The sequence below is a fragment of the Rhinoderma darwinii genome, chromosome 4 (genome assembly GCF_050947455.1).
Source record: "Rhinoderma darwinii isolate aRhiDar2 chromosome 4, aRhiDar2.hap1, whole genome shotgun sequence".
Taxonomy (NCBI): Eukaryota; Metazoa; Chordata; class Amphibia; order Anura; family Rhinodermatidae; genus Rhinoderma; species Rhinoderma darwinii.
The window spans coordinates 2195664-2215280 of record NC_134690.1 but is presented as its reverse complement, the minus strand read 5'-3'; the positions used below and the strand labels follow the sequence as shown (position 1 = coordinate 2215280).

The window sequence follows — 19617 nt, the reverse complement described above, 5'->3', positions numbered from 1 at the left end:
GATCTTGCATTGTTTGTACTAATTTAGCTGAAACGTAGAACGCAGAAAAAGTAGAGATGCTTTGTAGGTGTTGGTGTTATATTGATTTGTAAAGGTGCCTTCCAAAACGGTAACCCTGCTTCATGTTCTGGCAATCGCTACTTGTGATTTTTAAAACTTTTGTAAAACTCTCTGCAAACCCTTGTGCTCATTTTCCAATTTTGGAACCCGTGGCAAAAGTAAAATAATTTCTTGTATTTTGTGTTTTTTAATCTTTTTGTGAACACTTACTGCATTCAATTATACTGATCTTTCATTCATGACACGCTATTAAGCAGTAACTGCCGGAGAAAATACACAAAAAAAACTATAAAGTGTAGGCGTTGGTGGTATAGTGGTGAGCATAGCTGCCTTCCAAGCAGTTGACCCGGGTTCGATTCCCGGCCAACGCATGAAATAGGTATTTTTTTTTTGTTTTAAGCTTTTTGTGAACAAACCCTGCAAATCCTTCTGCTGATCTTGCATTGTTTGTACTAATTTAGCTGAAACGTAGAACGCAGAAAAAGTAGAGATGCTTTGTAGGTGTTGGTGTTATATTGATTTGTAAAGGTGCCTTCCAAAACGGTAACCCTGCTTCATGTTCTGGCAATCGCTACTTGTGATTTTTAAAACTTTTGTAAAACTCTCTGCAAACCCTTGTGCTCATTTTCCAATTTTGGAACCCGTGGCAAAAGTAAAATAATTTCTTGTATTTTGTGTTTTTTAATCTTTTTGTGAACACTTACTGCATTCAATTATACTGATCTTTCATTCATGACATGCTATTAAGCAGTAACTGCCGGAGAAAATACACAAAAAAAACTATAAAGCGTAGGCGTTGGTGGTATAGTGGTGAGCATAGCTGCCTTCCAAGCAGTTGACCCGGGTTCGATTCCCGGCCAACGCATGAAATAGGTATTTTTTTTTTGTTTTAAGCTTTTTGTGAACAAACTCTGCAAATCCTTCTGCTGATCTTGCATTGTTTGTACTAATTTAGCTGAAACGTAGAACGCAGAAAAAGTAGAGATGCTTTGTAGGTGTTGGTGTTATATTGATTTGTAAAGGTGCCTTCCAAAACGGTAACCCTGCTTCATGTTCTGGCAATCGCTACTTGTGATTTTTAAAACTTTTGTAAAACTCTCTGCAAACCCTTGTGCTCATTTTCCAATTTTGGAACCCGTGGCAAAAGTAAAATAATTTCTTGTATTTTCTGTTTTTTAATCTTTTTGTGAACACTTACTGCATTCAATTATACTGATCTTTCATTCATGACACGCTATTAAGCAGTAACTGCCGGAGAAAATACACAAAAAAAACTATAAAGTGTAGGCGTTGGTGGTATAGTGGTGAGCATAGCTGCCTTCCAAGCAGTTGACCCGGGTTCGATTCCCGGCCAACGCATGAAATAGGTATTTTTTTTTTGTTTTAAGCTTTTTGTGAACAAACTCTGCAAATCCTTCTGCTGATCTTGCATTGTTTGTACTAATTTAGCTGAAACGTAGAACGCAGAAAAAGTAGAGATGCTTTGTAGGTGTTGGTGTTATATTGATTTGTAAAGGTGCCTTCCAAAACGGTAACCCTGCTTCATGTTCTGGCAATCGCTACTTGTGATTTTTAAAACTTTTGTAAAACTCTCTGCAAACCCTTGTGCTCATTTTCCAATTTTGGAACCCGTGGCAAAAGTAAAATAATTTCTTGTATTTTGTGTTTTTTAATCTTTTTGTGAACACTTACTGCATTCAATTATACTGATCTTTCATTCATGACACGCTATTAAGCAGTAACTGCCGGAGAAAATACACAAAAAAAACTATAAAGTGTAGGCGTTGGTGGTATAGTGGTGAGCATAGCTGCCTTCCAAGCAGTTGACCCGGGTTCGATTCCCGGCCAACGCATGAAATAGGTATTTTTTTTTTGTTTTAAGCTTTTTGTGAACAAACCCTGCAAATCCTTCTGCTGATCTTGCATTGTTTGTACTAATTTAGCTGAAACGTAGAACGCAGAAAAAGTAGAGATGCTTTGTAGGTGTTGGTGTTATATTGATTTGTAAAGGTGCCTTCCAAAACGGTAACCCTGCTTCATGTTCTGGCAATCGCTACTTGTGATTTTTAAAACTTTTGTAAAACTCTCTGCAAACCCTTGTGCTCATTTTCCAATTTTGGAACCCGTGGCAAAAGTAAAATAATTTCTTGTATTTTGTGTTTTTTAATCTTTTTGTGAACACTTACTGCATTCAATTATACTGATCTTTCATTCATGACACGCTATTAAGCAGTAACTGCCGGAGAAAATACACAAAAAAAACTATAAAGTGTAGGCGTTGGTGGTATAGTGGTGAGCATAGCTGCCTTCCAAGCAGTTGACCCGGGTTCGATTCCCGGCCAACGCATGAAATAGGTATTTTTTTTTTGTTTTAAGCTTTTTGTGAACAAACTCTGCAAATCCTTCTGCTGATCTTGCATTGTTTGTACTAATTTAGCTGAAACGTAGAACGCAGAAAAAGTAGAGATGCTTTGTAGGTGTTGGTGTTATATTGATTTGTAAAGGTGCCTTCCAAAACGGTAACCCTGCTTCATGTTCTGGCAATCGCTACTTGTGATTTTTAAAACTTTTGTAAAACTCTCTGCAAACCCTTGTGCTCATTTTCCAATTTTGGAACCCGTGGCAAAAGTAAAATAATTTCTTGTATTTTGTGTTTTTTAATCTTTTTGTGAACACTTACTGCATTCAATTATACTGATCTTTCATTCATGACACGCTATTAAGCAGTAACTGCCGGAGAAAATACACAAAAAAAACTATAAAGTGTAGGCGTTGGTGGTATAGTGGTGAGCATAGCTGCCTTCCAAGCAGTTGACCCGGGTTCGATTCCCGGCCAACGCATGAAATAGGTATTTTTTTTTTGTTTTAAGCTTTTTGTGAACAAACTCTGCAAATCCTTCTGCTGATCTTGCATTGTTTGTACTAATTTAGCTGAAACGTAGAACGCAGAAAAAGTAGAGATGCTTTGTAGGTGTTGGTGTTATATTGATTTGTAAAGGTGCCTTCCAAAACGGTAACCCTGCTTCATGTTCTGGCAATCGCTACTTGTGATTATTAAAACTTTTGTAAAACTCTCTGCAAACCCTTGTGCTCATTTTCCAATTTTGGAACCCGTGGCAAAAGTAAAATAATTTCTTGTATTTTGTGTTTTTTAATCTTTTTGTGAACACTTACTGCATTCAATTATACTGATCTTTCATTCATGACACGCTATTAAGCAGTAACTGCCGGAGAAAATACACAAAAAAAACTATAAAGTGTAGGCGTTGGTGGTATAGTGGTGAGCATAGCTGCCTTCCAAGCAGTTGACCCGGGTTCGATTCCCGGCCAACGCATGAAATAGGTATTTTTTTTTTGTTTTAAGCTTTTTGTGAACAAACCCTGCAAATCCTTCTGCTGATCTTGCATTGTTTGTACTAATTTAGCTGAAACGTAGAACGCAGAAAAAGTAGAGATGCTTTGTAGGTGTTGGTGTTATATTGATTTGTAAAGGTGCCTTCCAAAACGGTAACCCTGCTTCATGTTCTGGCAATCGCTACTTGTGATTTTTAAAACTTTTGTAAAACTCTCTGCAAACCCTTGTGCTCATTTTCCAATTTTGGAACCCGTGGCAAAAGTAAAATAATTTCTTGTATTTTGTGTTTTTTAATCTTTTTGTGAACACTTACTGCATTCAATTATACTGATCTTTCATTCATGACACGCTATTAAGCAGTAACTGCCGGAGAAAATACACAAAAAAAAACTATAAAGCGTAGGCGTTGGTGGTATAGTGGTGAGCATAGCTGCCTTCCAAGCAGTTGACCCGGGTTCGATTCCCGGCCAACGCATGAAATAGGTATTTTTTTTTTGTTTTAAGCTTTTTGTGAACAAACCCTGCAAATCCTTCTGCTGATCTTGCATTGTTTGTACTAATTTAGCTGAAACGTAGAACGCAGAAAAAGTAGAGATGCTTTGTAGGTGTTGGTGTTATATTGATTTGTAAAGGTGCCTTCCAAAACGGTAACCCTGCTTCATGTTCTGGCAATCGCTACTTGTGATTTTTAAAACTTTTGTAAAACTCTCTGCAAACCCTTGTGCTCATTTTCCAATTTTGGAACCCGTGGCAAAAGTAAAATAATTTCTTGTATTTTGTGTTTTTTAATCTTTTTGTGAACACTTACTGCATTCAATTATACTGATCTTTCATTCATGACACGCTATTAAGCAGTAACTGCCGGAGAAAATACACAAAAAAAACTATAAAGTGTAGGCGTTGGTGGTATAGTGGTGAGCATAGCTGCCTTCCAAGCAGTTGACCCGGGTTCGATTCCCGGCCAACGCATGAAATAGGTATTTTTTTTTTGTTTTAAGCTTTTTGTGAACAAACCCTGCAAATCCTTCTGCTGATCTTGCATTGTTTGTACTAATTTAGCTGAAACGTAGAACGCAGAAAAAGTAGAGATGCTTTGTAGGTGTTGGTGTTATATTGATTTGTAAAGGTGCCTTCCAAAACGGTAACCCTGCTTCATGTTCTGGCAATCGCTACTTGTGATTTTTAAAACTTTTGTAAAACTCTCTGCAAACCCTTGTGCTCATTTTCCAATTTTGGAACCCGTGGCAAAAGTAAAATAATTTCTTGTATTTTGTGTTTTTTAATCTTTTTGTGAACACTTACTGCATTCAATTATACTGATCTTTCATTCATGACACGCTATTAAGCAGTAACTGCCGGAGAAAATACACAAAAAAAAACTATAAAGCGTAGGCGTTGGTGGTATAGTGGTGAGCATAGCTGCCTTCCAAGCAGTTGACCCGGGTTCGATTCCCGGCCAACGCATGAAATAGGTATTTTTTTTTTGTTTTAAGCTTTTTGTGAACAAACCCTGCAAATCCTTCTGCTGATCTTGCATTGTTTGTACTAATTTAGCTGAAACGTAGAACGCAGAAAAAGTAGAGATGCTTTGTAGGTGTTGGTGTTATATTGATTTGTAAAGGTGCCTTCCAAAACGGTAACCCTGCTTCATGTTCTGGCAATCGCTACTTGTGATTTTTAAAACTTTTGTAAAACTCTCTGCAAACCCTTGTGCTCATTTTCCAATTTTGGAACCCGTGGCAAAAGTAAAATAATTTCTTGTATTTTGTGTTTTTTAATCTTTTTGTGAACACTTACTGCATTCAATTATACTGATCTTTCATTCATGACACGCTATTAAGCAGTAACTGCCGGAGAAAATACACAAAAAAAAACTATAAAGCGTAGGCGTTGGTGGTATAGTGGTGAGCATAGCTGCCTTCCAAGCAGTTGACCCGGGTTCGATTCCCGGCCAACGCATGAAATAGGTATTTTTTTTTGTTTTAAGCTTTTTGTGAACAAACTCTGCAAATCCTTCTGCTGATCTTGCATTGTTTGTACTAATTTAGCTGAAACGTAGAACGCAGAAAAAGTAGAGATGCTTTGTAGGTGTTGGTGTTATATTGATTTGTAAAGGTGCCTTCCAAAACGGTAACCCTGCTTCATGTTCTGGCAATCGCTACTTGTGATTTTTAAAACTTTTGTAAAACTCTCTGCAAACCCTTGTGCTCATTTTCCAATTTTGGAACCCGTGGCAAAAGTAAAATAATTTCTTGTATTTTGTGTTTTTTAATCTTTTTGTGAACACTTACTGCATTCAATTATACTGATCTTTCATTCATGACACGCTATTAAGCAGTAACTGCCGGAGAAAATACACAAAAAAAACTATAAAGTGTAGGCGTTGGTGGTATAGTGGTGAGCATAGCTGCCTTCCAAGCAGTTGACCCGGGTTCGATTCCCGGCCAACGCATGAAATAGGTATTTTTTTTTTGTTTTAAGCTTTTTGTGAACAAACTCTGCAAATCCTTCTGCTGATCTTGCATTGTTTGTACTAATTTAGCTGAAACGTAGAACGCAGAAAAAGTAGAGATGCTTTGTAGGTGTTGGTGTTATATTGATTTGTAAAGGTGCCTTCCAAAACGGTAACCCTGCTTCATGTTCTGGCAATCGCTACTTGTGATTATTAAAACTTTTGTAAAACTCTCTGCAAACCCTTGTGCTCATTTTCCAATTTTGGAACCCGTGGCAAAAGTAAAATAATTTCTTGTATTTTGTGTTTTTTAATCTTTTTGTGAACACTTACTGCATTCAATTATACTGATCTTTCATTCATGACACGCTATTAAGCAGTAACTGCCGGAGAAAATACACAAAAAAAACTATAAAGTGTAGGCGTTGGTGGTATAGTGGTGAGCATAGCTGCCTTCCAAGCAGTTGACCCGGGTTCGATTCCCAGCCAACGCATGAAATAGGTATTTTTTTTTTGTTTTAAGCTTTTTGTGAACAAACCCTGCAAATCCTTCTGCTGATCTTGCATTGTTTGTACTAATTTAGCTGAAACGTAGAACGCAGAAAAAGTAGAGATGCTTTGTAGGTGTTGGTGTTATATTGATTTGTAAAGGTGCCTTCCAAAACGGTAACCCTGCTTCATGTTCTGGCAATCGCTACTTGTGATTTTTAAAACTTTTGTAAAACTCTCTGCAAACCCTTGTGCTCATTTTCCAATTTTGGAACCCGTGGCAAAAGTAAAATAATTTCTTGTATTTTGTGTTTTTTAATCTTTTTGTGAACACTTACTGCATTCAATTATACTGATCTTTCATTCATGACACGCTATTAAGCAGTAACTGCCGGAGAAAATACACAAAAAAAAACTATAAAGCGTAGGCGTTGGTGGTATAGTGGTGAGCATAGCTGCCTTCCAAGCAGTTGACCCGGGTTCGATTCCCGGCCAACGCATGAAATAGGTATTTTTTTTTTGTTTTAAGCTTTTTGTGAACAAACCCTGCAAATCCTTCTGCTGATCTTGCATTGTTTGTACTAATTTAGCTGAAACGTAGAACGCAGAAAAAGTAGAGATGCTTTGTAGGTGTTGGTGTTATATTGATTTGTAAAGGTGCCTTCCAAAACGGTAACCCTGCTTCATGTTCTGGCAATCGCTACTTGTGATTTTTAAAACTTTTGTAAAACTCTCTGCAAACCCTTGTGCTCATTTTCCAATTTTGGAACCCGTGGCAAAAGTAAAATAATTTCTTGTATTTTGTGTTTTTTAATCTTTTTGTGAACACTTACTGCATTCAATTATACTGATCTTTCATTCATGACACGCTATTAAGCAGTAACTGCCGGAGAAAATACACAAAAAAAAACTATAAAGCGTAGGCGTTGGTGGTATAGTGGTGAGCATAGCTGCCTTCCAAGCAGTTGACCCGGGTTCGATTCCCGGCCAACGCATGAAATAGGTATTTTTTTTTTGTTTTAAGCTTTTTGTGAACAAACTCTGCAAATCCTTCTGCTGATCTTGCATTGTTTGTACTAATTTAGCTGAAACGTAGAACGCAGAAAAAGTAGAGATGCTTTGTAGGTGTTGGTGTTATATTGATTTGTAAAGGTGCCTTCCAAAACGGTAACCCTGCTTCATGTTCTGGCAATCGCTACTTGTGATTTTTAAAACTTTTGTAAAACTCTCTGCAAACCCTTGTGCTCATTTTCCAATTTTGGAACCCGTGGCAAAAGTAAAATAATTTCTTGTATTTTGTGTTTTTTAATCTTTTTGTGAACACTTACTGCATTCAATTATACTGATCTTTCATTCATGACACGCTATTAAGCAGTAACTGCCGGAGAAAATACACAAAAAAAACTATAAAGTGTAGGCGTTGGTGGTATAGTGGTGAGCATAGCTGCCTTCCAAGCAGTTGACCCGGGTTCGATTCCCGGCCAACGCATGAAATAGGTATTTTTTTTTTGTTTTAAGCTTTTTGTGAACAAACTCTGCAAATCCTTCTGCTGATCTTGCATTGTTTGTACTAATTTAGCTGAAACGTAGAACGCAGAAAAAGTAGAGATGCTTTGTAGGTGTTGGTGTTATATTGATTTGTAAAGGTGCCTTCCAAAACGGTAACCCTGCTTCATGTTCTGGCAATCGCTACTTGTGATTATTAAAACTTTTGTAAAACTCTCTGCAAACCCTTGTGCTCATTTTCCAATTTTGGAACCCGTGGCAAAAGTAAAATAATTTCTTGTATTTTGTGTTTTTTAATCTTTTTGTGAACACTTACTGCATTCAATTATACTGATCTTTCATTCATGACACGCTATTAAGCAGTAACTGCCGGAGAAAATACACAAAAAAAACTATAAAGTGTAGGCGTTGGTGGTATAGTGGTGAGCATAGCTGCCTTCCAAGCAGTTGACCCGGGTTCGATTCCCGGCCAACGCATGAAATAGGTATTTTTTTTTTGTTTTAAGCTTTTTGTGAACAAACCCTGCAAATCCTTCTGCTGATCTTGCATTGTTTGTACTAATTTAGCTGAAACGTAGAACGCAGAAAAAGTAGAGATGCTTTGTAGGTGTTGGTGTTATATTGATTTGTAAAGGTGCCTTCCAAAACGGTAACCCTGCTTCATGTTCTGGCAATCGCTACTTGTGATTTTTAAAACTTTTGTAAAACTCTCTGCAAACCCTTGTGCTCATTTTCCAATTTTGGAACCCGTGGCAAAAGTAAAATAATTTCTTGTATTTTGTGTTTTTTAATCTTTTTGTGAACACTTACTGCATTCAATTATACTGATCTTTCATTCATGACACGCTATTAAGCAGTAACTGCCGGAGAAAATACACAAAAAAAAACTATAAAGCGTAGGCGTTGGTGGTATAGTGGTGAGCATAGCTGCCTTCCAAGCAGTTGACCCGGGTTCGATTCCCGGCCAACGCATGAAATAGGTATTTTTTTTTTGTTTTAAGCTTTTTGTGAACAAACCCTGCAAATCCTTCTGCTGATCTTGCATTGTTTGTACTAATTTAGCTGAAACGTAGAACGCAGAAAAAGTAGAGATGCTTTGTAGGTGTTGGTGTTATATTGATTTGTAAAGGTGCCTTCCAAAACGGTAACCCTGCTTCATGTTCTGGCAATCGCTACTTGTGATTTTTAAAACTTTTGTAAAACTCTCTGCAAACCCTTGTGCTCATTTTCCAATTTTGGAACCCGTGGCAAAAGTAAAATAATTTCTTGTATTTTGTGTTTTTTAATCTTTTTGTGAACACTTACTGCATTCAATTATACTGATCTTTCATTCATGACACGCTATTAAGCAGTAACTGCCGGAGAAAATACACAAAAAAAAACTATAAAGCGTAGGCGTTGGTGGTATAGTGGTGAGCATAGCTGCCTTCCAAGCAGTTGACCCGGGTTCGATTCCCAGCCAACGCATGAAATAGGTATTTTTTTTTTGTTTTAAGCTTTTTGTGAACAAACTCTGCAAATCCTTCTGCTGATCTTGCATTGTTTGTACTAATTTAGCTGAAACGTAGAACGCAGAAAAAGTAGAGATGCTTTGTAGGTGTTGGTGTTATATTGATTTGTAAAGGTGCCTTCCAAAACGGTAACCCTGCTTCATGTTCTGGCAATCGCTACTTGTGATTTTTAAAACTTTTGTAAAACTCTCTGCAAACCCTTGTGCTCATTTTCCAATTTTGGAACCCGTGGCAAAAGTAAAATAATTTCTTGTATTTTGTGTTTTTTAATCTTTTTGTGAACACTTACTGCATTCAATTATACTGATCTTTCATTCATGACACGCTATTAAGCAGTAACTGCCGGAGAAAATACACAAAAAAAACTATAAAGTGTAGGCGTTGGTGGTATAGTGGTGAGCATAGCTGCCTTCCAAGCAGTTGACCCGGGTTCGATTCCCGGCCAACGCATGAAATAGGTATTTTTTTTTTGTTTTAAGCTTTTTGTGAACAAACTCTGCAAATCCTTCTGCTGATCTTGCATTGTTTGTACTAATTTAGCTGAAACGTAGAACGCAGAAAAAGTAGAGATGCTTTGTAGGTGTTGGTGTTATATTGATTTGTAAAGGTGCCTTCCAAAACGGTAACCCTGCTTCATGTTCTGGCAATCGCTACTTGTGATTTTTAAAACTTTTGTAAAACTCTCTGCAAACCCTTGTGCTCATTTTCCAATTTTGGAACCCGTGGCAAAAGTAAAATAATTTCTTGTATTTTGTGTTTTTTAATCTTTTTGTGAACACTTACTGCATTCAATTATACTGATCTTTCATTCATGACACGCTATTAAGCAGTAACTGCCGGAGAAAATACACAAAAAAAACTATAAAGTGTAGGTGTTGGTGGTATAGTGGTGAGCATAGCTGCCTTCCAAGCAGTTGACCCGGGTTCGATTCCCGGCCAACGCATGAAATAGGTATTTTTTTTTTGTTTTAAGCTTTTTGTGAACAAACCCTGCAAATCCTTCTGCTGATCTTGCATTGTTTGTACTAATTTAGCTGAAACGTAGAACGCAGAAAAAGTAGAGATGCTTTGTAGGTGTTGGTGTTATATTGATTTGTAAAGGTGCCTTCCAAAACGGTAACCCTGCTTCATGTTCTGGCAATCGCTACTTGTGATTTTTAAAACTTTTGTAAAACTCTCTGCAAACCCTTGTGCTCATTTTCCAATTTTGGAACCCGTGGCAAAAGTAAAATAATTTCTTGTATTTTGTGTTTTTTAATCTTTTTGTGAACACTTACTGCATTCAATTATACTGATCTTTCATTCATGACACGCTATTAAGCAGTAACTGCCGGAGAAAATACACAAAAAAAACTATAAAGTGTAGGCGTTGGTGGTATAGTGGTGAGCATAGCTGCCTTCCAAGCAGTTGACCCGGGTTCGATTCCCGGCCAACGCATGAAATAGGTATTTTTTTTTTGTTTTAAGCTTTTTGTGAACAAACTCTGCAAATCCTTCTGCTGATCTTGCATTGTTTGTACTAATTTAGCTGAAACGTAGAACGCAGAAAAAGTAGAGATGCTTTGTAGGTGTTGGTGTTATATTGATTTGTAAAGGTGCCTTCCAAAACGGTAACCCTGCTTCATGTTCTGGCAATCGCTACTTGTGATTTTTAAAACTTTTGTAAAACTCTCTGCAAACCCTTGTGCTCATTTTCCAATTTTGGAACCCGTGGCAAAAGTAAAATAATTTCTTGTATTTTGTGTTTTTTAATCTTTTTGTGAACACTTACTGCATTCAATTATACTGATCTTTCATTCATGACACGCTATTAAGCAGTAACTGCCGGAGAAAATACACAAAAAAAACTATAAAGTGTAGGCGTTGGTGGTATAGTGGTGAGCATAGCTGCCTTCCAAGCAGTTGACCCGGGTTCGATTCCCGGCCAACGCATGAAATAGGTATTTTTTTTTTGTTTTAAGCTTTTTGTGAACAAACCCTGCAAATCCTTCTGCTGATCTTGCATTGTTTGTACTAATTTAGCTGAAACGTAGAACGCAGAAAAAGTAGAGATGCTTTGTAGGTGTTGGTGTTATATTGATTTGTAAAGGTGCCTTCCAAAACGGTAACCCTGCTTCATGTTCTGGCAATCGCTACTTGTGATTTTTAAAACTTTTGTAAAACTCTCTGCAAACCCTTGTGCTCATTTTCCAATTTTGGAACCCGTGGCAAAAGTAAAATAATTTCTTGTATTTTGTGTTTTTTAATCTTTTTGTGAACACTTACTGCATTCAATTATACTGATCTTTCATTCATGACACGCTATTAAGCAGTAACTGCCGGAGAAAATACACAAAAAAAACTATAAAGTGTAGGCGTTGGTGGTATAGTGGTGAGCATAGCTGCCTTCCAAGCAGTTGACCCGGGTTCGATTCCCGGCCAACGCATGAAATAGGTATTTTTTTTTTGTTTTAAGCTTTTTGTGAACAAACTCTGCAAATCCTTCTGCTGATCTTGCATTGTTTGTACTAATTTAGCTGAAACGTAGAACGCAGAAAAAGTAGAGATGCTTTGTAGGTGTTGGTGTTATATTGATTTGTAAAGGTGCCTTCCAAAACGGTAACCCTGCTTCATGTTCTGGCAATCGCTACTTGTGATTTTTAAAACTTTTGTAAAACTCTCTGCAAACCCTTGTGCTCATTTTCCAATTTTGGAACCCGTGGCAAAAGTAAAATAATTTCTTGTATTTTGTGTTTTTTAATCTTTTTGTGAACACTTACTGCATTCAATTATACTGATCTTTCATTCATGACACGCTATTAAGCAGTAACTGCCGGAGAAAATACACAAAAAAAACTATAAAGCGTAGGCGTTGGTGGTATAGTGGTGAGCATAGCTGCCTTCCAAGCAGTTGACCCGGGTTCGATTCCCGGCCAACGCATGAAATAGGTATTTTTTTTTTGTTTTAAGCTTTTTGTGAACAAACCCTGCAAATCCTTCTGCTGATCTTGCATTGTTTGTACTAATTTAGCTGAAACGTAGAACGCAGAAAAAGTAGAGATGCTTTGTAGGTGTTGGTGTTATATTGATTTGTAAAGGTGCCTTCCAAAACGGTAACCCTGCTTCATGTTCTGGCAATCGCTACTTGTGATTTTTAAAACTTTTGTAAAACTCTCTGCAAACCCTTGTGCTCATTTTCCAATTTTGGAACCCGTGGCAAAAGTAAAATAATTTCTTGTATTTTGTGTTTTTTAATCTTTTTGTGAACACTTACTGCATTCAATTATACTGATCTTTCATTCATGACACGCTATTAAGCAGTAACTGCCGGAGAAAATACACAAAAAAAAACTATAAAGCGTAGGCGTTGGTGGTATAGTGGTGAGCATAGCTGCCTTCCAAGCAGTTGACCCGGGTTCGATTCCCGGCCAACGCATGAAATAGGTATTTTTTTTTTGTTTTAAGCTTTTTGTGAACAAACTCTGCAAATCCTTCTGCTGATCTTGCATTGTTTGTACTAATTTAGCTGAAACGTAGAACGCAGAAAAAGTAGAGATGCTTTGTAGGTGTTGGTGTTATATTGATTTGTAAAGGTGCCTTCCAAAACGGTAACCCTGCTTCATGTTCTGGCAATCGCTACTTGTGATTTTTAAAACTTTTGTAAAACTCTCTGCAAACCCTTGTGCTCATTTTCCAATTTTGGAACCCGTGGCAAAAGTAAAATAATTTCTTGTATTTTGTGTTTTTTAATCTTTTTGTGAACACTTACTGCATTCAATTATACTGATCTTTCATTCATGACACGCTATTAAGCAGTAACTGCCGGAGAAAATACACAAAAAAAAACTATAAAGCGTAGGCGTTGGTGGTATAGTGGTGAGCATAGCTGCCTTCCAAGCAGTTGACCCGGGTTCGATTCCCGGCCAACGCATGAAATAGGTATTTTTTTTTTGTTTTAAGCTTTTTGTGAACAAACTCTGCAAATCCTTCTGCTGATCTTGCATTGTTTGTACTAATTTAGCTGAAACGTAGAACGCAGAAAAAGTAGAGATGCTTTGTAGGTGTTGGTGTTATATTGATTTGTAAAGGTGCCTTCCAAAACGGTAACCCTGCTTCATGTTCTGGCAATCGCTACTTGTGATTTTTAAAACTTTTGTAAAACTCTCTGCAAACCCTTGTGCTCATTTTCCAATTTTGGAACCCGTGGCAAAAGTAAAATAATTTCTTGTATTTTGTGTTTTTTAATCTTTTTGTGAACACTTACTGCATTCAATTATACTGATCTTTCATTCATGACACGCTATTAAGCAGTAACTGCCGGAGAAAATACACAAAAAAAACTATAAAGTGTAGGCGTTGGTGGTATAGTGGTGAGCATAGCTGCCTTCCAAGCAGTTGACCCGGGTTCGATTCCCGGCCAACGCATGAAATAGGTATTTTTTTTTTGTTTTAAGCTTTTTGTGAACAAACTCTGCAAATCCTTCTGCTGATCTTGCATTGTTTGTACTAATTTAGCTGAAACGTAGAACGCAGAAAAAGTAGAGATGCTTTGTAGGTGTTGGTGTTATATTGATTTGTAAAGGTGCCTTCCAAAACGGTAACCCTGCTTCATGTTCTGGCAATCGCTACTTGTGATTATTAAAACTTTTGTAAAACTCTCTGCAAACCCTTGTGCTCATTTTCCAATTTTGGAACCCGTGGCAAAAGTAAAATAATTTCTTGTATTTTGTGTTTTTTAATCTTTTTGTGAACACTTACTGCATTCAATTATACTGATCTTTCATTCATGACACGCTATTAAGCAGTAACTGCCGGAGAAAATACACAAAAAAAACTATAAAGTGTAGGCGTTGGTGGTATAGTGGTGAGCATAGCTGCCTTCCAAGCAGTTGACCCGGGTTCGATTCCCGGCCAACGCATGAAATAGGTATTTTTTTTTTGTTTTAAGCTTTTTGTGAACAAACCCTGCAAATCCTTCTGCTGATCTTGCATTGTTTGTACTAATTTAGCTGAAACGTAGAACGCAGAAAAAGTAGAGATGCTTTGTAGGTGTTGGTGTTATATTGATTTGTAAAGGTGCCTTCCAAAACGGTAACCCTGCTTCATGTTCTGGCAATCGCTACTTGTGATTTTTAAAACTTTTGTAAAACTCTCTGCAAACCCTTGTGCTCATTTTCCAATTTTGGAACCCGTGGCAAAAGTAAAATAATTTCTTGTATTTTGTGTTTTTTAATCTTTTTGTGAACACTTACTGCATTCAATTATACTGATCTTTCATTCATGACACGCTATTAAGCAGTAACTGCCGGAGAAAATACACAAAAAAAACTATAAAGTGTAGGCGTTGGTGGTATAGTGGTGAGCATAGCTGCCTTCCAAGCAGTTGACCCGGGTTCGATTCCCGGCCAACGCATGAAATAGGTATTTTTTTTTTGTTTTAAGCTTTTTGTGAACAAACTCTGCAAATCCTTCTGCTGATCTTGCATTGTTTGTACTAATTTAGCTGAAACGTAGAACGCAGAAAAAGTAGAGATGCTTTGTAGGTGTTGGTGTTATATTGATTTGTAAAGGTGCCTTCCAAAACGGTAACCCTGCTTCATGTTCTGGCAATCGCTACTTGTGATTATTAAAACTTTTGTAAAACTCTCTGCAAACCCTTGTGCTCATTTTCCAATTTTGGAACCCGTGGCAAAAGTAAAATAATTTCTTGTATTTTGTGTTTTTTAATCTTTTTGTGAACACTTACTGCATTCAATTATACTGATCTTTCATTCATGACACGCTATTAAGCAGTAACTGCCGGAGAAAATACACAAAAAAAACTATAAAGTGTAGGCGTTGGTGGTATAGTGGTGAGCATAGCTGCCTTCCAAGCAGTTGACCCGGGTTCGATTCCCGGCCAACGCATGAAATAGGTATTTTTTTTTTGTTTTAAGCTTTTTGTGAACAAACCCTGCAAATCCTTCTGCTGATCTTGCATTGTTTGTACTAATTTAGCTGAAACGTAGAACGCAGAAAAAGTAGAGATGCTTTGTAGGTGTTGGTGTTATATTGATTTGTAAAGGTGCCTTCCAAAACGGTAACCCTGCTTCATGTTCTGGCAATCGCTACTTGTGATTTTTAAAACTTTTGTAAAACTCTCTGCAAACCCTTGTGCTCATTTTCCAATTTTGGAACCCGTGGCAAAAGTAAAATAATTTCTTGTATTTTGTGTTTTTTAATCTTTTTGTGAACACTTACTGCATTCAATTATACTGATCTTTCATTCATGACACGCTATTAAGCAGTAACTGCCGGAGAAAATACACAAAAAAAAACTATAAAGCGTAGGCGTTGGTGGTATAGTGGTGAGCATAGCTGCCTTCCAAGCAGTTGACCCGGGTTCGATTCCCGGCCAACGCATGAAATAGGTATTTTTTTTTTGTTTTAAGCTTTTTGTGAACAAACCCTGCAAATCCTTCTGCTGATCTTGCATTGTTTGTACTAATTTAGCTGAAACGTAGAACGCAGAAAAAGTAGAGATGCTTTGTAGGTGTTGGTGTTATATTGATTTGTAAAGGTGCCTTCCAAAACGGTAACCCTGCTTCATGTTCTGGCAATCGCTACTTGTGATTTTTAAAACTTTTGTAAAACTCTCTGCAAACCCTTGTGCTCATTTTCCAATTTTGGAACCCGTGGCAAAAGTAAAATAATTTCTTGTATTTTGTGTTTTTTAATCTTTTTGTGAACACTTACTGCATTCAATTATACTGATCTTTCATTCATGACACGCTATTAAGCAGTAACTGCCGGAGAAAATACACAAAAAAAAACTATAAAGCGTAGGCGTTGGTGGTATAGTGGTGAGCATAGCTGCCTTCCAAGCAGTTGACCCGGGTTCGATTCCCGGCCAACGCATGAAATAGGTATTTTTTTTTTGTTTTAAGCTTTTTGTGAACAAACTCTGCAAATCCTTCTGCTGATCTTGCATTGTTTGTACTAATTTAGCTGAAACGTAGAACGCAGAAAAAGTAGAGATGCTTTGTAGGTGTTGGTGTTATATTGATTTGTAAAGGTGCCTTCCAAAACGGTAACCCTGCTTCATGTTCTGGCAATCGCTACTTGTGATTTTTAAAACTTTTGTAAAACTCTCTGCAAACCCTTGTGCTCATTTTCCAATTTTGGAACCCGTGGCAAAAGTAAAATAATTTCTTGTATTTTGTGTTTTTTAATCTTTTTGTGAACACTTACTGCATTCAATTATACTGATCTTTCATTCATGACACGCTATTAAGCAGTAACTGCCGGAGAAAATACACAAAAAAAACTATAAAGTGTAGGCGTTGGTGGTATAGTGGTGAGCATAGCTGCCTTCCAAGCAGTTGACCCGGGTTCGATTCCCGGCCAACGCATGAAATAGGTATTTTTTTTTTGTTTTAAGCTTTTTGTGAACAAACTCTGCAAATCCTTCTGCTGATCTTGCATTGTTTGTACTAATTTAGCTGAAACGTAGAACGCAGAAAAAGTAGAGATGCTTTGTAGGTGTTGGTGTTATATTGATTTGTAAAGGTGCCTTCCAAAACGGTAACCCTGCTTCATGTTCTGGCAATCGCTACTTGTGATTTTTAAAACTTTTGTAAAACTCTCTGCAAACCCTTGTGCTCATTTTCCAATTTTGGAACCCGTGGCAAAAGTAAAATAATTTCTTGTATTTTGTGTTTTTTAATCTTTTTGTGAACACTTACTGCATTCAATTATACTGATCTTTCATTCATGACACGCTATTAAGCAGTAACTGCCGGAGAAAATACACAAAAAAAACTATAAAGTGTAGGCGTTGGTGGTATAGTGGTGAGCATAGCTGCCTTCCAAGCAGTTGACCCGGGTTCGATTCCCGGCCAACGCATGAAATAGGTATTTTTTTTTTGTTTTAAGCTTTTTGTGAACAAACCCTGCAAATCCTTCTGCTGATCTTGCATTGTTTGTACTAATTTAGCTGAAACGTAGAACGCAGAAAAAGTAGAGATGCTTTGTAGGTGTTGGTGTTATATTGATTTGTAAAGGTGCCTTCCAAAACGGTAACCCTGCTTCATGTTCTGGCAATCGCTACTTGTGATTTTTAAAACTTTTGTAAAACTCTCTGCAAACCCTTGTGCTCATTTTCCAATTTTGGAACCCGTGGCAAAAGTAAAATAATTTCTTGTATTTTGTGTTTTTTAATCTTTTTGTGAACACTTACTGCATTCAATTATACTGATCTTTCATTCATGACACGCTATTAAGCAGTAACTGCCGGAGAAAATACACAAAAAAAACTATAAAGTGTAGGCGTTGGTGGTATAGTGGTGAGCATAGCTGCCTTCCAAGCAGTTGACCCGGGTTCGATTCCCGGCCAACGCATGAAATAGGTATTTTTTTTTTGTTTTAAGCTTTTTGTGAACAAACTCTGCAAATCCTTCTGCTGATCTTGCATTGTTTGTACTAATTTAGCTGAAACGTAGAACGCAGAAAAAGTAGAGATGCTTTGTAGGTGTTGGTGTTATATTGATTTGTAAAGGTGCCTTCCAAAACGGTAACCCTGCTTCATGTTCTGGCAATCGCTACTTGTGATTTTTAAAACTTTTGTAAAACTCTCTGCAAACCCTTGTGCTCATTTTCCAATTTTGGAACCCGTGGCAAAAGTAAAATAATTTCTTGTATTTTGTGTTTTTTAATCTTTTTGTGAACACTTACTGCATTCAATTATACTGATCTTTCATTCATGACACGCTATTAAGCAGTAACTGCCGGAGAAAATACACAAAAAAAAACTATAAAGCGTAGGCGTTGGTGGTATAGTGGTGAGCATAGCTGCCTTCCAAGCAGTTGACCCGGGTTCGATTCCCGGCCAACGCATGAAATAGGTATTTTTTTTTTGTTTTAAGCTTTTTGTGAACAAACCCTGCAAATCCTTCTGCTGATCTTGCATTGTTTGTACTAATTTAGCTGAAACGTAGAACGCAGAAAAAGTAGAGATGCTTTGTAGGTGTTGGTGTTATATTGATTTGTAAAGGTGCCTTCCAAAACGGTAACCCTGCTTCATGTTCTGGCAATCGCTACTTGTGATTTTTAAAACTTTTGTAAAACTCTCTGCAAACCCTTGTGCTCATTTTCCAATTTTGGAACCCGTGGCAAAAGTAAAATAATTTCTTGTATTTTGTGTTTTTTAATCTTTTTGTGAACACTTACTGCATTCAATTATACTGATCTTTCATTCATGACACGCTATTAAGCAGTAACTGCCGGAGAAAATACACAAAAAAAAACTATAAAGCGTAGGCGTTGGTGGTATAGTGGTGAGCATAGCTGCCTTCCAAGCAGTTGACCCGGGTTCGATTCCCGGCCAACGCATGAAATAGGTATTTTTTTTTTGTTTTAAGCTTTTTGTGAACAAACTCTGCAAATCCTTCTGCTGATCTTGCATTGTTTGTACTAATTTAGCTGAAACGTAGAACGCAGAAAAAGTAGAGATGCTTTGTAGGTGTTGGTGTTATATTGATTTGTAAAGGTGCCTTCCAAAACGGTAACCCTGCTTCATGTTCTGGCAATCGCTACTTGTGATTTTTAAAACTTTTGTAAAACTCTCTGCAAACCCTTGTGCTCATTTTCCAATTTTGGAACCCGTGGCAAAAGTAAAATAATTTCTTGTATTTTGTGTTTTTTAATCTTTTTGTGAACACTTACTGCATTCAATTATACTGATCTTTCATTCATGACACGCTATTAAGCAGTAACTGCCGGAGAAAATACACAAAAAAAACTATAAAGTGTAGGCGTTGGTGGTATAGTGGTGAGCATAGCTGCCTTCCAAGCAGTTGACCCGGGTTCGATTCCCGGCCAACGCATGAAATAGGTATTTTTTTTTTGTTTTAAGCTTTTTGTGAACAAACTCTGCAAATCCTTCTGCTGATCTTGCATTGTTTGTACTAATTTAGCTGAAACGTAGAACGCAGAAAAAGTAGAGATGCTTTGTAGGTGTTGGTGTTATATTGATTTGTAAAGGTGCCTTCCAAAACGGTAACCCTGCTTCATGTTCTGGCAATCGCTACTTGTGATTTTTAAAACTTTTGTAAAACTCTCTGCAAACCCTTGTGCTCATTTTCCAATTTTGGAACCCGTGGCAAAAGTAAAATAATTTCTTGTATTTTGTGTTTTTTAATCTTTTTGTGAACACTTACTGCATTCAATTATACTGATCTTTCATTCATGACACGCTATTAAGCAGTAACTGCCGGAGAAAATACACA

The 19617-nt window shown here is 37.1% G+C and overlaps 36 non-coding genes across 36 annotated transcripts; all 36 read left to right on the top strand.

Annotated features, from left to right (window-relative positions):
• Nucleotides 1-359: 359 nt before the first annotated feature.
• Nucleotides 360-431, top strand: TRNAG-UCC (transfer RNA glycine (anticodon UCC)). The gene has a single exon. It is a non-coding gene; the product is annotated as a tRNA-Gly (tRNA).
• A 422-nt stretch (nucleotides 432-853) lies between these two features.
• Nucleotides 854-925, top strand: TRNAG-UCC (transfer RNA glycine (anticodon UCC)). Its single transcript has one exon. It is a non-coding gene; the product is annotated as a tRNA-Gly (tRNA).
• Nucleotides 926-1347: 422 nt separating this feature from the next.
• On the top strand, nucleotides 1348-1419 carry TRNAG-UCC (transfer RNA glycine (anticodon UCC)). The gene has a single exon. It is a non-coding gene; the product is annotated as a tRNA-Gly (tRNA).
• A 422-nt stretch (nucleotides 1420-1841) lies between these two features.
• Nucleotides 1842-1913, top strand: TRNAG-UCC (transfer RNA glycine (anticodon UCC)). Its single transcript has one exon. It is a non-coding gene; the product is annotated as a tRNA-Gly (tRNA).
• A 422-nt stretch (nucleotides 1914-2335) lies between these two features.
• TRNAG-UCC (transfer RNA glycine (anticodon UCC)) lies at nucleotides 2336-2407 on the top strand. The gene has a single exon. It is a non-coding gene; the product is annotated as a tRNA-Gly (tRNA).
• A 422-nt stretch (nucleotides 2408-2829) lies between these two features.
• On the top strand, nucleotides 2830-2901 carry TRNAG-UCC (transfer RNA glycine (anticodon UCC)). The gene has a single exon. It is a non-coding gene; the product is annotated as a tRNA-Gly (tRNA).
• A 422-nt stretch (nucleotides 2902-3323) lies between these two features.
• Nucleotides 3324-3395, top strand: TRNAG-UCC (transfer RNA glycine (anticodon UCC)). Its single transcript has one exon. It is a non-coding gene; the product is annotated as a tRNA-Gly (tRNA).
• Nucleotides 3396-3818: 423 nt separating this feature from the next.
• TRNAG-UCC (transfer RNA glycine (anticodon UCC)) lies at nucleotides 3819-3890 on the top strand. Its single transcript has one exon. It is a non-coding gene; the product is annotated as a tRNA-Gly (tRNA).
• Nucleotides 3891-4312: 422 nt separating this feature from the next.
• TRNAG-UCC (transfer RNA glycine (anticodon UCC)) lies at nucleotides 4313-4384 on the top strand. Its single transcript has one exon. It is a non-coding gene; the product is annotated as a tRNA-Gly (tRNA).
• Nucleotides 4385-4807: 423 nt separating this feature from the next.
• TRNAG-UCC (transfer RNA glycine (anticodon UCC)) lies at nucleotides 4808-4879 on the top strand. Its single transcript has one exon. It is a non-coding gene; the product is annotated as a tRNA-Gly (tRNA).
• A 423-nt stretch (nucleotides 4880-5302) lies between these two features.
• TRNAG-UCC (transfer RNA glycine (anticodon UCC)) lies at nucleotides 5303-5374 on the top strand. The gene has a single exon. It is a non-coding gene; the product is annotated as a tRNA-Gly (tRNA).
• Nucleotides 5375-5795: 421 nt separating this feature from the next.
• TRNAG-UCC (transfer RNA glycine (anticodon UCC)) lies at nucleotides 5796-5867 on the top strand. Its single transcript has one exon. It is a non-coding gene; the product is annotated as a tRNA-Gly (tRNA).
• Nucleotides 5868-6784: 917 nt separating this feature from the next.
• TRNAG-UCC (transfer RNA glycine (anticodon UCC)) lies at nucleotides 6785-6856 on the top strand. Its single transcript has one exon. It is a non-coding gene; the product is annotated as a tRNA-Gly (tRNA).
• Nucleotides 6857-7279: 423 nt separating this feature from the next.
• On the top strand, nucleotides 7280-7351 carry TRNAG-UCC (transfer RNA glycine (anticodon UCC)). The gene has a single exon. It is a non-coding gene; the product is annotated as a tRNA-Gly (tRNA).
• Nucleotides 7352-7773: 422 nt separating this feature from the next.
• On the top strand, nucleotides 7774-7845 carry TRNAG-UCC (transfer RNA glycine (anticodon UCC)). The gene has a single exon. It is a non-coding gene; the product is annotated as a tRNA-Gly (tRNA).
• A 422-nt stretch (nucleotides 7846-8267) lies between these two features.
• On the top strand, nucleotides 8268-8339 carry TRNAG-UCC (transfer RNA glycine (anticodon UCC)). The gene has a single exon. It is a non-coding gene; the product is annotated as a tRNA-Gly (tRNA).
• A 423-nt stretch (nucleotides 8340-8762) lies between these two features.
• TRNAG-UCC (transfer RNA glycine (anticodon UCC)) lies at nucleotides 8763-8834 on the top strand. The gene has a single exon. It is a non-coding gene; the product is annotated as a tRNA-Gly (tRNA).
• Nucleotides 8835-9751: 917 nt separating this feature from the next.
• On the top strand, nucleotides 9752-9823 carry TRNAG-UCC (transfer RNA glycine (anticodon UCC)). Its single transcript has one exon. It is a non-coding gene; the product is annotated as a tRNA-Gly (tRNA).
• Nucleotides 9824-10739: 916 nt separating this feature from the next.
• Nucleotides 10740-10811, top strand: TRNAG-UCC (transfer RNA glycine (anticodon UCC)). The gene has a single exon. It is a non-coding gene; the product is annotated as a tRNA-Gly (tRNA).
• Nucleotides 10812-11233: 422 nt separating this feature from the next.
• Nucleotides 11234-11305, top strand: TRNAG-UCC (transfer RNA glycine (anticodon UCC)). Its single transcript has one exon. It is a non-coding gene; the product is annotated as a tRNA-Gly (tRNA).
• Nucleotides 11306-11727: 422 nt separating this feature from the next.
• On the top strand, nucleotides 11728-11799 carry TRNAG-UCC (transfer RNA glycine (anticodon UCC)). Its single transcript has one exon. It is a non-coding gene; the product is annotated as a tRNA-Gly (tRNA).
• A 422-nt stretch (nucleotides 11800-12221) lies between these two features.
• TRNAG-UCC (transfer RNA glycine (anticodon UCC)) lies at nucleotides 12222-12293 on the top strand. The gene has a single exon. It is a non-coding gene; the product is annotated as a tRNA-Gly (tRNA).
• Nucleotides 12294-12716: 423 nt separating this feature from the next.
• On the top strand, nucleotides 12717-12788 carry TRNAG-UCC (transfer RNA glycine (anticodon UCC)). Its single transcript has one exon. It is a non-coding gene; the product is annotated as a tRNA-Gly (tRNA).
• A 423-nt stretch (nucleotides 12789-13211) lies between these two features.
• On the top strand, nucleotides 13212-13283 carry TRNAG-UCC (transfer RNA glycine (anticodon UCC)). Its single transcript has one exon. It is a non-coding gene; the product is annotated as a tRNA-Gly (tRNA).
• Nucleotides 13284-13705: 422 nt separating this feature from the next.
• Nucleotides 13706-13777, top strand: TRNAG-UCC (transfer RNA glycine (anticodon UCC)). Its single transcript has one exon. It is a non-coding gene; the product is annotated as a tRNA-Gly (tRNA).
• Nucleotides 13778-14199: 422 nt separating this feature from the next.
• On the top strand, nucleotides 14200-14271 carry TRNAG-UCC (transfer RNA glycine (anticodon UCC)). The gene has a single exon. It is a non-coding gene; the product is annotated as a tRNA-Gly (tRNA).
• A 422-nt stretch (nucleotides 14272-14693) lies between these two features.
• TRNAG-UCC (transfer RNA glycine (anticodon UCC)) lies at nucleotides 14694-14765 on the top strand. The gene has a single exon. It is a non-coding gene; the product is annotated as a tRNA-Gly (tRNA).
• A 422-nt stretch (nucleotides 14766-15187) lies between these two features.
• TRNAG-UCC (transfer RNA glycine (anticodon UCC)) lies at nucleotides 15188-15259 on the top strand. Its single transcript has one exon. It is a non-coding gene; the product is annotated as a tRNA-Gly (tRNA).
• Nucleotides 15260-15682: 423 nt separating this feature from the next.
• Nucleotides 15683-15754, top strand: TRNAG-UCC (transfer RNA glycine (anticodon UCC)). The gene has a single exon. It is a non-coding gene; the product is annotated as a tRNA-Gly (tRNA).
• Nucleotides 15755-16177: 423 nt separating this feature from the next.
• TRNAG-UCC (transfer RNA glycine (anticodon UCC)) lies at nucleotides 16178-16249 on the top strand. The gene has a single exon. It is a non-coding gene; the product is annotated as a tRNA-Gly (tRNA).
• A 422-nt stretch (nucleotides 16250-16671) lies between these two features.
• TRNAG-UCC (transfer RNA glycine (anticodon UCC)) lies at nucleotides 16672-16743 on the top strand. Its single transcript has one exon. It is a non-coding gene; the product is annotated as a tRNA-Gly (tRNA).
• Nucleotides 16744-17165: 422 nt separating this feature from the next.
• TRNAG-UCC (transfer RNA glycine (anticodon UCC)) lies at nucleotides 17166-17237 on the top strand. The gene has a single exon. It is a non-coding gene; the product is annotated as a tRNA-Gly (tRNA).
• A 422-nt stretch (nucleotides 17238-17659) lies between these two features.
• Nucleotides 17660-17731, top strand: TRNAG-UCC (transfer RNA glycine (anticodon UCC)). The gene has a single exon. It is a non-coding gene; the product is annotated as a tRNA-Gly (tRNA).
• A 423-nt stretch (nucleotides 17732-18154) lies between these two features.
• On the top strand, nucleotides 18155-18226 carry TRNAG-UCC (transfer RNA glycine (anticodon UCC)). Its single transcript has one exon. It is a non-coding gene; the product is annotated as a tRNA-Gly (tRNA).
• A 423-nt stretch (nucleotides 18227-18649) lies between these two features.
• On the top strand, nucleotides 18650-18721 carry TRNAG-UCC (transfer RNA glycine (anticodon UCC)). Its single transcript has one exon. It is a non-coding gene; the product is annotated as a tRNA-Gly (tRNA).
• A 422-nt stretch (nucleotides 18722-19143) lies between these two features.
• TRNAG-UCC (transfer RNA glycine (anticodon UCC)) lies at nucleotides 19144-19215 on the top strand. The gene has a single exon. It is a non-coding gene; the product is annotated as a tRNA-Gly (tRNA).
• The last annotated feature ends 402 nt before the right edge of the window (nucleotides 19216-19617 follow it).